This window comes from Nycticebus coucang, chromosome 3 (genome assembly GCF_027406575.1).
Source record: "Nycticebus coucang isolate mNycCou1 chromosome 3, mNycCou1.pri, whole genome shotgun sequence".
Taxonomy (NCBI): domain Eukaryota; kingdom Metazoa; phylum Chordata; class Mammalia; order Primates; family Lorisidae; genus Nycticebus; species Nycticebus coucang.
The window spans coordinates 151,275,070-151,294,490 of NC_069782.1; the positions used below are offsets into that span (position 1 = coordinate 151,275,070).

The 19,421-nt window shown below is 42.2% G+C and overlaps 1 non-coding gene across 1 annotated transcript; it reads left to right on the forward strand.

Annotated features, from left to right (window-relative positions):
- Positions 1 to 7,316: 7,316 nt before the first annotated feature.
- Positions 7,317 to 7,507, forward strand: LOC128582897 (U2 spliceosomal RNA). The gene has a single exon (XR_008379317.1). It is a non-coding gene; the product is annotated as a U2 spliceosomal RNA (small nuclear RNA).
- The last annotated feature ends 11,914 nt before the right edge of the window (positions 7,508 to 19,421 follow it).

The following is a 19,421-nucleotide window of genomic DNA, read 5'->3' on the forward strand; positions in this document are numbered from 1 at the left end:
ATTCAGAGATATAATTAAACTCAAACTGAACTGAAGACAATTCTAACTTTGCACAGCCAAATGATACCTCCGAGGCTAGAAAGGCAGTGAATATAGCCTTGGGACACTGAGTCCCTCTCACCCCCATTTAGCAAATCCGAAGATTAATGGGAAAAAGCATTCCCCGAGTCTGGGCGTGGTGTGGCTCATGTCTGTGGCCTGTAATCCTAGCACTTGGGAGGCCGAGGTGGGTGTATTGCCTGAGTTGATGGGTTTGAGATCAGCCTGAGCCAGAGCAAGACCTGGTCTCTGAAAAAATAGCCAGCATTGTGGTGGGTGCCTGTAGTCCCACTTACTTGGGATGCTGAGGCAAGAAAATCGCTTGAGCCCAAGAGTTTGAGGTTGCTGTGAGCTATGACATATGACACTCTACCAAGGGTGACCACATGAAACTCTGTCTCAAAAAAAAAAAAAGAAAAGAAAAGCACGCCCCATTGTTGACCTGAGTCTTCCAGCGGTCCCCTTCCTTAAATAGCGGGGCGTTGTGGCGGGCGCCTGTAGTCCCAGCTGCTCAGGAGGCTGAGGCAGGAGAATCGCTGAAGCCCAAGAGCTAGAGGTTGCTGTGAGTCCTGTGACATCATGGCACTCTACTAAAGGCGGTAAAGTGAGACTCTGTCTCTACAAAAAAAAAAAAGAAGTACATTTATAAACACCATAGGAATACACTTCTATAAGCAGATGATCCTGTTGCCTTTCTGGCAGAGGTGAATTTGCACAAATAATCCAGTTTAAAAGAGCCATCTGTAAATGACACTGCTCCCCAAATGCACAATCAACTTTTCCCTTGCTACTTATCAAAACCTACTGAATATACACCCCCAAAGATGCCATTAGCTCATCATCTGCTCCATGAGGCCATCACACACATGCTGGTGCTTGCCCTGTAAACTTAGATAGTTATTTTGCATGGCAATGGCAGTGACACCTTGTTTATTTCTCTTTGCACTTAGATGCTGAAATTCTAACACCATTTCCTGGTGGTAAGTCAAGGTTTTCTAACTCCTCAGCTGATACGGCTTGCTGGGTCAGTGCTTCTAAGTGTTGGGTAGTTCTCCAACCATGAAAACACTACCAAACAAAATGATTTCATCTATTGTGCATAATCTTTACATATTATGCTTTCAGCTCACTCATAATCCTGTGTGTTTTTCTTTGTTAATGCACAGAAGAAGGCTCTGTCTTGCTCTCCAAGCTTCTGCATCTACTTAACCCCTTCCTGCTCTTTAGCCATTGTCCCCTCTGATACCCACAATCTTCCCATTTCATTGTGAACTCTTGAAAATGCTTCTCAGAACTTAGCACAGTTGCAAATCCACTTAATTTTAGATTAATGTGACCGCCTCCTCTAGACTTTCAAACTAAACTCTAAAGTCTATGGCAGCAGGAGCCAGCTCTGTGAGCCACAGTATCCCCAGGGCTCTCTGCTATGACCCAGTATGTGCTCAACAGATAACTTGTTGCAAAGTTAAACAAATGGGTTGATGCAGAATTTGTTCCTTCTTCTAACATGTAATATTTCTGTATTTCTTCAAAAGACTGGCCACAAATACAGCTAGTGAATGGGTCAGGCAGATGTTCTGGGCGTGTGGAAGTTTTCTACCATGGCCAATGGGGCAGGGTTTGCGATGACCAGTGGGACGTGAATGAAGCCAGCGTGGTGTGCCGGCAGCTGGGCTGTGGGCGCGCCCTCGCAGCCCCTGCTGAAGCTGAATTTGGTGAAGGCAAGGGCCAGTTTCTGCTGGATGATGTGGACTGTTCGGGAAAAGAGAGTTTTCTGGGGCAATGTCCTCATGCCGGCTGGGGACTGCACAACTGTGGTCCCAGAGAAGATGCCAGTGTTGTCTGCACAGGTAATGACTGCTTCTCCCCCTGGATTGCATCTTCACTGATCCCATTGGCGATGCTCGCACCATAATCGTAGGCCATCTCTACCACTCATGCCAGCAAAGAGTAAAGAGACCTTGGTAATAGGAGAGCTTCAACCTGAGCTCAGGAATTTATTAGCCACAAGATGTGGAAATAGATTTTATACAGAGAAAAATAGAGGAAGCTAGTGGCAATTCCATAACAAACACTAGATTCCAAAATAATGGGCAAAAAGACAACGTAAGTCCTGAATCACTCATGGAATGTGTTCTTTCTTTATTCATGATGCTTTGGTGAACTAGGGATAAAGTTTTTTCCCACTAAACGTTTACAGTCTATTGAAGGTGACAAAGCAAGGAGTTATAAGTTAGAATAGCATTGGCTTGTCCTGTTGGCTGTGAATTCAGGTCATCTATTGCTCGTGACAAGTCTTTGACCAAAGAGTAATTATCACGCTCAGTCTAGAGCAGAGTTTGAGGCTAGATCTTTTGAGGTGTATGAGGGGTGGGGAGCTGTCCTGTACATTGTGGGCTTGTCTTACAGCCCCCAATAAATGACAGTAGCACCCCAGCCCCACTCATGCCAGCAAAGAGCTAGGAGACATTGGTAACAGGAGAGCTTCAACCTGAGGTCAGGAATTTATTAGCCACAAAATGTTGAAACAGATTTTATACAGAGAAAAATAGTGGAAGCTAGTGGCAATTCCCTAACAAAGACTAGATTCCAAAATGTCTTCCAACATTTCCAGATGTCCTTTGGGGGAGCAAATTGCCCCTACTTGAGAATCTCTGGTCTAAAGAATGTAAACATTTCCACCAAATGTGACTATTATGCAGCACACGTATTACTGATGCTACAGACATAAATTTGTGCGCTCATGGGGAACAAAGTAAATAATTCAGCTCCTAGAGCAGTAAAATTGGCCACTTAACAAAATTTCTGATTGTATTCAACCCAGCCAGACTATGGCCAGATGATGCCAATGTAATGCATTAGCTTTTTAACTCCATTCAAACATCTCAATTAGTGGACAAGTGTGTGTATTAGTTTTTTTCATTTAGTTTTTGAGTTTTCTTCCCCCTTTGATTTTTTTTTTTAATTTAGTTAGTGTTTTGGTTTAGGATTCCATCAAAACAGTCTGGTCTATAAAGCCCTGGGTTGCTCCTCTTTTGCATGTGTAATGAGCGTTCACCTCCTATTTGGAAGTGTTACAGAGTTTGCACAATGCACACAGCACAGCCACAGTTGGACTGGCAAGCTGTGCACATGTACACCTTTAATGGTTCATTAAAGTTACCCGAACTAAGACGAAGAGTCAGCATTTTAGTTTTTTCTTCATTTTAAGATTCATTTCTTGTTTTAAATATCTCCAGAGCAGATGCCCTTTCTAAAGCAGATCTTTTCTCTTCCCAACTGTTAACAGACCCTGAGTCCGTAAAGCCCACAGCAGGTAAGCGTATGCTTCTGTTTTGTTGACCTGACGTGCTCCATTCTAGGAGCTACTTGGGCAAGTAACAAGTAGATAATAAAAGAATAAATGGAATAAGTGATGGGAGGGACCGGATTGCCACATTTCAGCACTCATTATTTGCCATTTCTGCATTCCGGGGCCATTAAGATAATCCTACCATTCACTCTAAAATGCTGCGGGACTTCTTTCTTCCTCCCACAAGAACTATTAATAGCTTTATTTTCATTTCAATCATGAGGGTTTTAGTTTTTCTCTAGTATTGCTATTTTCACTTTCACAATGGAAGTGCTGTGAAAAGCATCATTCCTATCACCATGTTGAGGAAATACCTTGGTAAACTGGATCGTTCACATGGCTGTTGAGTGTACATTCTGTCCTACTAGGTGGGACTTGGCGTGTTGGGGGATGGATGTGACCTGCCCACTATTTGCTCTCATGTTCTAACTTCCACCAAATTTCCAATCCATCTCCCTACAGAGAATGCTGAAGGATCACTGCAAGTGCCCCGTGGTAAGAGGTATTTTCTTACTAAATTTGCAATTAGTTACTTTTGGTTTAAAATTAGAAGTTTTTTCTTGCAACTGCAGCCACATTTGGAGGGGAGAAGGTAGCACATATCCTGTACATGCAGCATGTGTATCAATTCCCCGTGTGTTAGGAGATCCGTGAGTCCTGCGGCTGGTAACAGTGGGAACGTGTTCCAGCCAGGCCTGCGTACCCACCAAGGCGGAGCCTTGGGACCAGGGGAGGACAATGGGTCTGGAAGCAGACCCAGCAGAAGTTCTGAGCATTACGTTCCATCTCTGCCATTAATTTAGTGTGACTGTGGGCAAGTCATTTACACTCTTTTTTAAAAGGGAGATAAAAACACCTACTTGACAGTGCTGCATTTAAACTAAATGAGATCACAGACCTGGAAAGGTAACAAGAGCCAGCTTGTATTGAGTGTTTACGATGTTTGGACACTGTCCTAAGGACTTCACCTGCCTGACTATTAGTTATTTAATTATCTAACTGAGGGGTCCAAACACTTATTGGTAAGGAGCCACATATAGTAACTATTTTAGGCGTCTCAGGCCAGATCGTTACATTTATGAAACTGCTGCCACAGTATTAAAGCAGCCACAGACAATTCACAACCGAATGGGCATGCCTGTGTTCTAATAAAATTTCATTTACAAAAGCAGTCACTGAGCTAGCATTGAACCACCACCTTTAGCTTCTTGAAACCTGCTCTGAAGAACGCATTAATTCTATGCACTTGGCATGCATTGCGCTTAATTTTCACAGCAACCTCATGAACCAGGTGCTATTGTAATCCTCATTTTACTGATGACGAAACTGAGGCATAGGAAAATTAATCAACTTCTCCAAGGTATGCAGCTAGCAAGAGGCACAGCTGCTAATCTGTTCCATATTACAATACTTTGCTTGGTTTTTTTAGACAGCTGATGTTCAAAATACACATATTTCTTAGTCCAGCTAGTTTCTCAGGCCAGGAGAAATTGGAACCATCCCTTATTTTTCCCCTTTCACGTCACACAACTAATGCGTCAGAAAATTCTGTCTCTACTTTCAAAGCATATGCTGACCTCATTAGCACCTCCCAACTCCATGGTTCCTGCTGTCATCCAAAGCCTGGTCACCTTTCAATGTAATTTGGCAACATTTTCTAACTGGTCTTCTACCTCCCTTCTTTCTTCCCCCCATATCCACATAATCTGCTCTAGTCACAGAGACGGGAGCAGGCTGGTACATTGTCAGTGGGATCATTCACCTTCTCTCAAACCCCTCCAAGGCTTTCCACAGTATTTGAATAACGCTGCATCAGTTACCGTGGCCTTTGAATAACTCTACATCAGTTACCATGGCCTTTGAATAATGCTACATCAGCTACCTTGGCCTTTTAGATCCTGTATGACCTAGTGCTTACTTGTGTCTCTGACCACTGAGAAAACACCTCCTCTTAACCCCAGATCTTTTTTTCCATCCTTTGAGACTGTCAAAGTAGCCCCCACCTTTGTAGGGGGCTCTTCCCTCTGTCTAAAAGGCTCTTTTCCCAGATGTTTCCTCAGCTTACTCCTTATAATCAGGTCTCGGCTAAAATGTCACTATCTCAGAGAGACTTCCCTGAATAGATGGTCCAGAAAGAATCCCTCTCGGTCGAGAGTAATGGGTCAACCTGTTGTTTTCCTCTTCCTGGTATTTATAGGTCCGAGATGTTTTTTGTATTTTTCTCGTTACCCTGGTCAATAAATGTCCTCCACCCTGACCCCCAGCATGTAGGTTTTGTGGGAGCAGAATTCTAGCAATATTGTTTATCTCAGAGCCAAGGACAGTTCCTGGTACACTGTAGGTTCTAGATCAACACTTACTGAATGAAAAAAATAATAGATAATGTGCACAGTATCCTGCCTCTGCTGTAAATGGCTGTTGAAAACAATGTATTAGGTATTAAAATACTCACTGGTCTTCCAACAAAGGCAATGACTCCCTTTAGGAAGATCCCGCCTATCAGACAATGAGAGTTCCGTGACAGCAAGGTGACTTCCTCCTGCCCTCACATTACAGGAAGTTCAGAGCTTCACTGAACAACCAGTTCTAAGAATTAACTAAGAGTTTTGCCAGTTTGTTGGTACTTTTTCTTTCTCTTTCATCCGTGTGATTATTAATCTTATATTTCTATTTTTCTGGTTCTGCTATATATGTATACATACGCAAGTGTATGTGTATATATGTATTATTCATACATATGTGTATATATTTTACTGTCAGTCATTTGAAATCTGTAGTAGGCTAGATGTACAAATAATATAATAGGCTATATATAAACAAAATAATATGTTATAATATATGTCACTATGTAATGTATGTATGATAATACGTACAGTATAATTAATCTGATATAATAACTATGATATAGTATACTACATAAAATTGTACTATTATAACACTTTAATGCCCGTGCTGTAAGATAACATATTATGTGCATTATGAGGAATGTATAGTGTATAATTCAATAATAGTATATATAGTAGAAGCTCTGCAAATTGACCACCCAGGGGTCTGTAACAAACTGGTCAACAGAGGGAGGAGGTCAACATAAGGAACGAGGCCTCCAGTACTGATATGTACATGTGGTGCATGTCCAGTCTATGAAAATTACGTCAATGTATGGAGGTGGTCAATGTAGGGAGGTGGCCAACTGTGGAGCTTCTACTGCATAATAATTAATAATATATATGTAAGACTAATAGAAATGTCTGCCAAGAGTCCAGGAAGAAATACCTTATGGCCACTGGGATGTGAGGGAGGCTTGAGCTGAGAAGACAGGTGGATGTGGATGTGCTGTGATTATCTTTCTCTGATCCTAGTTGAGGACCTGTCTGGGGCAGGCCAGTAGTCCTGAGTTGCAGGGGACTGGCTGGCTCTCAGTGTGTAGTGGGCATTTCAAAGAGTCAGAAGAGCCAGCGTGTCTTCAGAACAACCAGATCAGCAAATGCAGTACTTCTGAGCACCCGCAAAGTCTGAGGGGTTATATTTCACCAAGAGTTCGCTCTGTTTTACATTTTGCCTATTAAATCTCTCACATAGAAAATTTGTTGAAAACCAAAGTAGTTCAAGTAAAAGTTGTTCAATTTAATTTTGAATAAGAAACATTTTAATTTATCTTCACCAATAGGTGATGGAAATTCAGCAACCATATTATCAGGTAAGAGAACTTCTGTTCTAGGACATTTCTGTTTACCCAGAGAGAAGTGAACAAGAGGGAGGCTGGGGGTTATTCTGCTAACTCATCGCACTCTGCCCCTTCATAAATGAGTTGAATGAAGATGATTTTCAGGTGTCCCTCTAATAGGTTCACTAACTTCTAAAGAAGGAACAATAATAATACCATTTTGTTGTTGTTGTTGTTTAGAAAAAAATACAAAAATACTGTATCGCTTCTCGGCCTTTTGGCTAAGATCAAGTGTAGTACCTGTTCTTATCAGTTTAATATCTGATACATCCTCTATCTGAGGACACTATATTAAATGGATTTTTGGAGCAGGCAGTTGGAATAGGAGCTTGTTCCATCCACTCCATGCACAGACCTGGTATTGCAGCATTTCCAGGAATGGTGCACCCCTTAAAAAATAAAAGAAAAATAAAGAGAACAAAATACTGAAAACCCTTTTTAACATAGAGATTTTGTAATTATCTTTAATCCTCAGTTTGGCCAAACTCTCTCAGTTTTACAAGGGACATGTTTCAGTTTTTCAGAGGAAGAAGCATTTAAGCACACGTAATGTTTATTTAGTGTATGAGTTCCCCATTGCGGCTATACCAAATTTCCATAACTTTGTGCCTTAAACAATACAAATTGGTTATCTTGTGGTTCTAAAAGTCAGAAATCCACACTGGGTCTCACTTAGCTAAAAACAAAGTTATCAGCCAGGCTGTGTTCATTCTGGAAGATCCGAAAGTGAAGGATCCAATTCCTGGCCTTTTCCTGTTTTTAGCGGCAACCTGCCTTCTTTGGCTGGTGGCCCCAGGCTTCTGTCTTCAAAGCCGGTAGCTAATTTATTAATGTCTCTCTCTGACTCTCTTTCTGCATCCTACTTCCACTTTTAAGGACCTTTGTGATTACTTTGGCCCACCTGGATAATGCAGGGTAATCTCCCTACCCTGAGGCAGCTGATTACCAACCCTCACATCATCAGCAATCTTAATTCTCTCCTTGGCCTTGTAACTTAACATATTCCCATGTTCCAGTTATTAGGATGTGAACATCTTTGGGGAAGTCAAGATTGTGCCTCCCACATTTGTTTACAAAATAAAATTCTATAGTTACTACTGCTCAGGAACACAGAAAATAAACACATAATTCAGGACACGCATTGAAATACGGTGAGCAGAATAGCAAGTAGAGAGGAGAAAACTGTAATAGAAGAAGGGGAGCATCTACCCAGGTCAATCCAAAAAGATAAGTGATGGTTATCCATCTCCTGCAATTTCCTCGGGGACACTGTACCCCACTCTACCCCATTAAGTAAGTACTGAGACCAGAGACCTTCAAAGTACTTCCCTTGACCCTCTGATGTCTGCAGTGATATTCAGCAATAATATGGGTAGCACTTTTTCTAGGATGAGTTCTCAAACTTAATTGTCTAACCTTGTACTGCATGGCTGTGGAGCCATGGAGAGGTTTCATGGCAGTGCAACACTGACAAACAGAAACATCAGTAACACAACAATCGTAGAAGTAAAATAGTCAGGACAAGTGAATAAACATGCTAAAGGGTCCTCATGGTCTAGGTCAGCGGTTCTCAACCTGTGGATCGCATCCCCTTTGAGGGTTGAATGACCCTTTCACAGGGGTCGCCTAAATACATGCTGCATATCAGATATTTATAGTACAATTCTTAACAGTAGCAAAATTACAGTTATGAAATAGCAATGAAAATAACTTTATGGTTGGGGGTCACTACAACATGAGGAACTGTATTAAAGGGTCGTGGCATTAGGAAGGTTGAAAACCACTGGTCTAGACATTCAGTTCAACTTATGGGGCACATATTAAAACCCACAGCACATAATTCTCACCATAAAACACCAAACACCTGCCCCTGGATGTTGAATCTGGGAGAAAGACAGGTGGATATGATGGAGTCCAAATAGGACCGAGGATCAGCGGCTGAGAGGTGACCTGGCATTTCTATCACTTTCACAGTGGTCACTTTGGAGCTGACGCAAAACTACATCTTGTGAAATCGCAGGAAATTGCAGGGAGCTCCTGGCCAACCATCCCTCCCTCAGGTCACTGTGAGCAATCACTTAACATTAACAAGTGTTTCTTTATTACAGTTCTACCTGCTGCCATCTCAACCCCGTTGTCTCCCACGACTGCTGCACATTCAACATCACCAGGTAGGACTCTCCACCTCTGGGACCAGATTTATTATGGTTTCTAAGTTGCACTGTAATGATAGTCAGTGGTGCTGCCACCTCACTAGGCACCACTCATGGTTTAAGGTCAAATGATTTGAGAAGGAAGAGAAAAGGACCCTGAAATGGTCCGGACTTCACGCTGTCCAGCTTCACCTTGTATTTATTTAGTTTTACTATTAAAGAACATGATAATGCAAAACTTCTCCTTTCCCCTGCTTGCCCAAATGCAAAGAAAAAGAAGAAAAAGAGGTAGGGGTGAGGGTGTGTCTGTGTAAGAGAAAGAGATTACTAAAGAGTCTTTTCATATCTTTCAAATATAAGAATAAACAAGAGCACCTGACCTAATGTCTGGGTAGTGACCCTCTTAAACACTTACGAGTGACCCCCTCTTTCCAGCTGTGGTAAGTGGTGGTCACCATTTAGTCCATTTTCATTTCATCATTCTGCTTAATTCTGTCTCCACTCTCTACCATCTGTAACTGCTGACGTTTCAATTGTACCAACACATAATTCCTATTCTAATTATGCCGATGATAATCTCCAGGAAGACCTTAAACCTGTATTATCCATGTGGCTACTGGAATGTGCTGTGTGTGTCTAGTACACACCGGATCTTCCAAAGGCTCAGGGAAATGGGGCGTGGTTATTCAGTGATATAAAGGTTCAGTTATGTAAGAGAAACAAGCTCTAGGGGTCTGCTGTGCAACATGGTGCTATAGTTAACACCTGACACTGTGCATCTAAAGGTCTGTTAAGCCCGAGAGCTCATGTTAAACATTATTATCACACCCAAAAAAGGAACACAAGGAAACTTTTGGAGGTGATGAATATGTTGATTACCCTGATAGTATTGTGGCGATAGTATCACAGGTATATGCAAATGTCCATAGTCATCAATTTGTATACATTGAAACATGTGCAGTTTGGGGGTATATCAATTATACCTTGATAAAGAAAAGCAAAGGCAATGCCATCAAAAGAATGTAAAATTACTCATCGACTTTTTACATTGATTACATTTATATATTTGTATTTTATATTATTATATTGAAATGACGATGTTTGGGGTATACTGGATTACATAAGATATATTATTAAAATTAATGTCACTTGTTTCTTTCTAATTTTTAAAACGTGGCTACCAGAAAATGTTAAATTACATATGTGGCTTGCATTTAATTTATAACCAGTAACATCGCCTCACTCCATGACAACAGCCTATGTCGAATGCCTTACATGGATTTTCTCACTTAATTTTCCCAACATTCAGGTGAGGGAACTTCAATAATATCCACTTTCCAAATAAGGAAACTCCTGCTCAGATAGGTTAAATATTGTCCCCAAGGTCGATGGAATGTTAACAAATAATCTGACTTCATAGTCCTGGAGCTTAATCTCTGAATTATACTAAATTCTCTGCATTTGAATCCTATTAACTACTGCAAAGTTATGACTAGGCATGGTGCCTGATCGGAAAGTAGGAGGGTCCATTTGAAATGACAAAAGCACTTGGGCTTTTTCCATGACTTAGCTATTATGAATTGGGCTGCAATAAACATTCTGGTACAAATATCTTTGTTATGTTGTGATTTTTGGTCTTCTGGGTATATGCCCAGCAGAGGGATTACAGGATTGAATGGCAGATCTATTTTTAGATCTCTGAGTGTTCTCCATATATCTTTCCAAAAGGAATGTATTAATTTGCATTCCCACCAGCAGTGCAGAAGTGTTCCCTTTTCTCCGCATCCACGCCAACATCTCTGGTCTTGAGATTTTGTGATATAGGCTAGTCTCATTGGAGTTAGATGATATCTCAAAGTAGTTTTGATTTGCATTTCTCTGATGATTAAAGATGATGAGCATTTTTTCATATGTCTGAAGGCCGTGCGCCTGTCTTCTTCAGAGAAGTTTCTCTTCAAATCCCTTGCCCAGCCTGCGATGGGATCCCTTGTTTTTTTCTTGCTGATGCGTTTGAGTTCTCTGTGGATTCTGGTTATTAAACCTTTATCGATCCACGAATGGATTAATAAATTGTGGTATATGTATACCATGGAATACTATGCAGCCTTAAAGAAAGATGGAGACTTTACCTCTTTCATGTTTACATGGATGGAGCTGGAACATATTCTTCTTAGTAAAGTATCCCAAGAATGGAAGAAAAAATACCCAATGTACACAGCCCTACTATGAAACTAATTTGGGACTCTCACATGAAAGCTATAACCCAGCTACAACTTAACAATAGGGGGAAGTGGGAAAGGGGGGTGTGGGTAGAGGGAGGGGAATCGGAGGGATCACACCTGTGGTGCATATTACAGGGGTATTTGCGAAACTTGGTAAATGTAGAATGTAAATGTTTTGGCACAGTAACTGAGATAACGCCGGAAAGGCTATGTTAACCACTGTGATAAAAATGTGTCAAATGGCTTATGAAGTGAGTGTATGATGCCCCATAATCATATCATTGTATACAGTTATGATTTAATAAAAAAAAAGAAAAAAAAAAAAAAGAAATGACAAAAGCTAATAGTAAAAAGTGTTAATCTACCAGCCCAGACTGTGTTTACTTTTCTTATCTTTGCCCTTCTCCCAAATTCACATATCAATCGCCTATAGGGTGGCAGCTGTGGCGTCAGCATCAGTTCCCCACCACGACTGTTCCTGTCCTCCCCAGCCCCCCCAAACTGGCAAGGTGGCTCCCTCTTCTAGATCCCACGGCTTTTCCTCTGTCCTCACGTGTGGCTCTTATTCTGTCTTACACTGTTGGTCGTGCGTCTGCTCGTTCCCCCAATGACATTCTTGGGGAAGAATCCATACAATTCTCATCTTCAACGTTGCCCTGAGTGCGCACACACATGCACACACACACACACGTGCACGCACACGCACACACACACACACACGTGCGCAGAAAACAACGTTTGCAGATCTGCTCTCCAGGGGGCATTCATGCTCCTTAAATGAATAAATCAGTAGCTAGCTAAATAAATGAATACCATTTGGCTGGTCCCAGTTTGCATACTGATGTTTACTTCCAAACATTCACAGAGGAGAGAGCAACACATTAAAATACCTAGCTTTCACAGTTAAGTGACTAAATAAGAATATTTTTGAAACCTAAGTAATATATTTCATTTACTTGGCAGTAAGTGCTCAGAGCCAACTGCTGGGCCTGGGTCCCCTCCTTCTACCTCCGCCCTGGAGACCCATACGATGTTGCTTTACGTCTGTGTGCACTTCTGTTACCGCATCTGAAAACTGGGAATGATAACCATTTATTTTTAGAAGTTGTTGTAAGGATTTAGGCGGTGAGTCCATGTAAGGAGTTTAGCAGAGAGCCTGGTGTCTGGTCAGAGCGCAGTGTGAGCCTCTTGGGATCTTGCGGGATGTCCAGGATGTGCCATCCATGAGGAGGGGCGTCTGCCCTGTGGTGCTAAGCCAGGTGAAGAGAGTGCGGTGTCTCTGCTCCCAGCTAAACACACAGCCATTTTGCCACAACCCCTCCCCCCAGCCCTGCTTTCTAAATGGTCCTTCTCTTTCTAGTCAATGTTAAACATTAGGAGTCACTTCCCTTGTGTTGTCTTTCCTACAGCTCCCTCAACTTCTGCCGTCCCAGAAGATGTTGACCACCCAGCCATATCATCAGGTATGTCAATGAGCTATGAGTTCTGACAACAAAAAATGGCTGGATATAGTGGAGCACACCTGTCGTCCCAGCTACTCAAGGAGGCTGAGACAGACCTTAGATAGGCCCGAGTCCAGGAGTTCTGGTCTGCAGTGCGCTCTGCTGATCATGTGTCTGCGCTGAGTTTGGCCTCAATATGGTGACCTCCCAGGAGGCAGGTGGGGTGGGCGGGCACTAGTTTGCCTAAAGAGGGGTGAACTGGCCTGGGTCAGAAATGGAATCGGCCAAAGCTCCCATGCTGATAAGTAGTGGGGTTGTGCCTGTAAATAACCATTACACTGCAGCCTGACCCTGTCTCTAAAAAAAAAAAAAAGCGATACATTGTATGTGTATGTTACACTTCCAGCATTTTAAGCCAATAGAAAAAAATAAACTGTTGTTTGGGGGCAGGGATAATTTTACTACCAAGGACTCCAGGGACAATGTGTGATGTCTAAGGTCACCAGAAGCAGCAGATGTTAAGTTCCACAAGACAAGGGTTTCGCACTGTGTCCCCAGCACCCTTCACAGTGCTCGGTGAATAAACAAATGTGCAGATGGTACATGTGGGCAGGTTCAGGCGACCCCTCCTGGGGCAGCTTTGCTCTTGGCCCAGAGTAATCCAGCTAGATAGTGCATAGAGGGGCAAATCTCAACACTCCAAAGACACAAGTATCCCTCTGACAAACACCGCTAGCCACTCTTTGTACAAATATCCCTCCTCAAAGAGAAGTTTCAGTATGTCACGCATGAGCAAACTAACAAAGCCAGATTCTTCTAACAAATATTTTTACTTTTCAGTCTCAGCAGACAATGAAAAGTCGCCAACTATCTTAATGGGTAAGAGCAATGATTCCATCACTCGTCCCATAGATACCTCGCCATCCAGAGGGGACACACAGGTAGATGGGCAGACGGACTTGTCTCACTTCATCAGTGTCCTTATGAACACAATGATTTTTACTTTTGCTCAATTCATCAATGACTGTCAAGCACCCTCACGAAGAACTTGGCTTTGATATAGGGTTAAAAGAAGGAAAGACATAGTGGGTCCAAATTAGGGGCTTTCTATCAGCAACCTGAACTTGTCACCAACCTCATCAGAAATGTGGGAGTTCATGTATGAGCCTGTAGCCTGTCCAAATATTTTGGTTAATGTGTGGTTTAGCTGGTAGCTCTTTGATAGCTGCTAACAGGGTCCTTTTCTGTGTGTCCTGTGTCTGTCCCAGGAAGGGAAGCGTCAGTTCTAATCATAGTGTCTATGTGTTCCAGTTCTACCCGGAGCCGACTCAGCACGAGGCAGTCTCAGAGCCCATGTGCCAGGGCCCAGCCTCTCAGGTAAGCAGCCTTCCTCGCAGGACACGCAGGACACACCATGGCTCTCACCTTGGGGTCCTCACAGCAGGGAAGGAGTCTGGGGGGTACTGCACAGGTAGAGGCTGCTGGGGTCATGGGTAAGGCCATACCACGATGGGGGACAATTGGCTGGGCCTGCCACTCTGGAGAAACATTTAAAGTTCAGAAAATCCAGAGAATAAGAAAGCAAATAACCACGTCTCCCTCCGCGAGGCATGGCTGATGTTTGCATTTTGTTGTATTGGTTTTTCCAATCCTATCAAGAAATAAAAGCATAGTTAAATGTGAAGCTCCTGATATTTCTCAATCTAAGTCTCTTCTTTCTCCTCCTAACAAGCAAAAGCTCTTTTGAATTTCATAAATATCCTGATAGTTCATCTCTTATATGAATTAGATGATTTATATGTTATTTTGTGTTTTTCTTCTTTCACACAAATTGTATTGTCTCTGAAGATCCTTGGACATACTTCTTTTTTTTCTTTTTTTGAGACAGAGTTTCACTTTGTCACCCTCAATAGAGTGCATGGCATCCTAGCTCACAGCAACCTCAAACTCCTGGCTTAAGCCATTCTCTTGCCTCAGCCTTCCCAGTAGCTGGGATTCCAGGGACCCACCACAGCACCCGACTATTTTTAGAGACTAGGTCTCACTCTTGCTCAGGCTGGTCTCAAACGCCTGCGCTCAAGCAATCCACCACCTTAGCCTCCCAGAGTGCTGGGATTACAGACGCGAGCCACCGTGCCCAGCCCACTTGTTTTCTTTACCCAATATTGTATTCTTGAGGCCAATCTACTTTGATATATGTGTTTGTATATGTGTGTATTTCACTGCTATTACAGCCTTCCATTTCTGCAACATGATTATATAAATTAATCCATTTAGGAAAAATATTTTCCTAAATTTTCTCAGCTGCCATGCTGATGTTAAGTCCTACAGCACAGATGCGTGGGAAATACCTGTCCCACAATTTAATCTGCTGTGTCCAGTGCCTCACAGGGAACATACTACATCGTGTAATTGTTAAGTGATTTTTTTTCCCCTGGAATGCACTTACGTTTTACATATTTGGGGTAATCAAAAGACTCACTCACAATCTGTAAGCCAGGCACATAGGGTGACTTCCATGGGTATGTTCCCATAGCTCCAGGTCATTTTCTCTTCCACAGAACACTGGCCCACGCTGCGGCTGGTGAACGGCACAGGGAGCTGCTCTGGACGGGTGGAGGTGTCCTACCTCGGCAGCTGGGGCTCGGTGTGCGACGACGGCTGGGGCCTCAGCGAGGCTCAGGTCGTATGCAGGCAGCTCGGGTGCGGCCCAGCGGTGTCTGCCCCGCTCGGCGCCCACTTTGGCCCAGGCTTCGGGAGGATCGTCCTGGACAATGTGCGTTGTAGCGGAGAGGAGGCCTCCCTGGCCCTGTGCGCCCACGACAGCTGGTTCACTCACGACTGCAGCCACGAGAAGGATGCTGGAGCCGTCTGCTCGGGTGAGGGATCCTCCCGCACTCCCCGGGGCGCCGGCGCTGGGCAGGCTCCGGCCCCTGCCCCTCACAGGCCTGTGTCTGTCTGTCTGTCTGTCTGTCTGTCTCTCTCTCTCTCTCTCTCACTGACAGGTGCTCTCACTGCCGGCTCCGCCCCTCCAGGTAAGACGATTGGGGCTGTTTCTAGGCCACGTTCTACCTACTCGGGTTCTGTCCACCAGTCTAGCGAGTATCTATTCTGTGCTGTGAAAATGAAATGAAAATGGGGCTATAAAATCCAGCCTCGAGCAGTTCACGGAGGTTGGTTGGAATGACCCATAATCATCTGCAGATAAGAACGTCTTCCCAAATGGTGTCCCAACCCACCATGAGAAGCAGAACACAGGAGCGGGGCTGAGTTTGCGCCCAGGTTCTCCCTCCCTGGGAAATGGCCAGTCCTGGGACTAGCTTTTCTGTTGTACAGCGGCCTGGGATCCATCCCAGGCACCATTGGGAATGAGGGTTGGCAGAGAACTCAACACCAGCAAAGAGGAAATTAGGAATTAGCTCCCAGTACCCAGTCACCAAGGGCAGGGACCTTCCCAAATCAGAACTAACCTCCCAGGCAGCTGTGGGTGAGCTGAGACTTCTGTGGCGGTGGAAGAACTGTAACCAGTTATCCTTCACTGTGACTACGCTCATAGCCTTCACAAAGTACTTAACAGAGCAGGTTAACAGCTCACTTTCCAGAGTGATTACATCAGACATTTATCCCCCTGGAGTCTGAAAAGCCTGATTTTTTTCCTAACAAAGAAATGACATCCACGGAAAATGTTATACTTATGTGATTTTCGGGTACCTCTGCCACTAGGTAATACGTACCATGGGGCCGTTTCAGTTACTTTTGATCCTAAAGCAGTTTTCAAGTTTTGTGCCTCAGAATCATCAGGGTGGCTCACTGAGTCCTGGGCCACCCTGAGTTTCTGGTTCAGTAGGTCTAGGGTGGGGAGTGATGATTTCCACTAGGGTGGAAAGTCTAGGGTGCTACATTGATTGTCTGGAGACCTCAGTTTGAGAACTATTGTACCAGAACATAACAAAGAATATTTATTATCCTAATAAATAGAAACAGAATTATCATTATCTTCATCATTATCCTCATCACTGTCATCCTCACCATTAACCTCATTATTCCCACCCTCATCATTGCCACCATCATCACCAATACCATTAGTATCAGCACCAGCACCGTCACCATTATCATCAAAAACTAGTCTACCTACCAAGTCAAACTTTGCATTTGTGAGCCAGTTCCCTGGTTGTGTTCAGTTTATATGTTTTTATGGTTTTATGTATACAGTAGAATCTCCCTACATTGACCACCTCCTCAAGTTGACCTTATTTTCATAGTCCAAACATGTACCACATGTATGTATCAGTATAGTAGGCCTGGCTTCTTATGTTGACCACCTCTGGTATGTTGACCAGTTTGTTATAGTCCCTTGGGTGGTCAACTTACATAGGTTTTACGGTGTGTGTGTGTGTGTGTGTGTGTGTCTATATATACATGTATGTGTGTATATATGTAGTATATACAAAATTTAATATTCAAACAGAAATATGTAAGTAAGATATCTGCAAATGTCTGGATATCTAGTATTCTGCAAAGAGACGGGTCTGTGTGGCTGAATCAATTTTCCATTTATAGCTAGGACTCCAAGGTTGCATTCATGATCCTCTTTATCTGATAGCCACTGTCTTGACCCAAGTCTCCACTGTCTCTGCCTCCCTAGATAACCCAGACTTCTCCTACCTGGCTTCCCTGCCTATGGGCTTCCAACATTCTAACTCATTATGTATGTACAGTCAGAGATTTTTTTTTTTTAAGTCAGGCTTATTGAAGTATAATTTATCTACTATAAAAACTACCGTGTAATCCCAAAAAATGTTACTGAGTGGTTACATTTATGTAATCATCACCACCATCAAGACACAGAACATTTCCATCACCTTGTAATGTTCTTATGCCCCTTTGTAGTTAAATCCTTCTCCTCACCCCCAGATCCTGGAAAATACTGATATGATTTATGTCTCTATAAGTTTGCCTTTTTCAAAGTGTTATACACTGTAATTAGACAATATGTAGCATTTTGTGTTGGGATTCTTTCTTTAACATAAAGCTTTTGAAATTCATCCATGTAATTCACTGTATCAGACATTCATTCTTTCTTATCTCTCAGTATGCCATGGCAAGAATGTACTAAAATTTGTTTATCCATTCACCACTCATTGGACATTTTGTTTCTGATTTTTACCACTACTAAAAAAGCTACTATAACACAAACATCCATGTACGGGTTGCAAACCATTTTTCATAGTACTGTGCCATTTTGCCTTCCCACAAGCAATGTATAGAGTGACAGTTGCTCTCCATCCTTGTCAACACTTTAGATTGTCTATTTTATAAGTTGGGCCAGTATAGTATCTCTACTATAATGAGGTAATATTATCTTTTTGTGTTATTAATTTGCATCTCTCTAATGACTAAGATTGCTGTGCGTTTTTTTGTGTGCTCAAGTGTGTTACTTTGTGAAGTGTCAGTTCAAACGTTTTATTTTTTTAACTGAGTTGTTTGTCTTATTACTGCATTATTAGACAGTTATTTATACATTATAGATACAAGTACTTTATCAGATATGAATTTTTCAAGTATTTTCTCCCAGTTTCTGGCCTGTCTCTTCATGATCTTAATAGTGTTTTTTGTAGAGTAAAATGTTTTACTTTTAATGTAGTCAAATTTACCAAGGCTTTTTCTTTAACAGATTGTGCATTTATGTTTCATTTAAGAAACCTTTGCTTAACCAAAGGTCTCCAAGATTTTCTCTTGCTTTCTTCTAGAAGTTTTGTAGTTTTAGGATTTTGTTCATCTCTATGGCCCATTTTAGTTGATTTTTGGAAATTGTTTAAGGCATGGGTCAAGGGCATTTTTTTCTGTAGGTGTCTTATAAGACCAACATTTTTGTTGAAAAGACTCTCTGATGTCCATTGAAATACTTTACACTTTGGTCAAAAATTAAATAACCAATTACCCATGTTTGGTGGCACACACCTGTAGTACCAGATACTGGTGAGATTGAGGCAGGAGGATTGTTTAAGCTCAGGACTTTGAGGTTGTAATGAACTATGTTGACCCCACTACACTCTAGCCTGGAAGACAGAGCAAGAGCCTGTCTCAAAAAAATAATAAAATAGAATAAGTCTGTATATACATGGGTCTATTTCTGAACTCTCCATATTGTTCCACTGATTTGTATGACTATCCTCATGCCCATATCACATTGTCTTGAATACTTTTAGCTTTAAAGTAGTATTGAAATCAGGCAATGTGAGTTGTCCAGCTTAGTTCTATTTTCTTCTTTTTCAAAATTGTTTGGCTAATCTAGGTTATTTGCCTTTTATATAAATGTATTTTTCCAGTTTTATTGAAGTATGATTGACAAATAAAAAATTATACATGTTTAAGGTGTAAAACATGGTTTTTTGATATAAGCATACCTTGGTGCAACCCTTCCCACAAAAAAATCAAGTTATCAATTTTTACAAAAAAAAAATGTCTCCTGGGATTTTTAATTAGGCT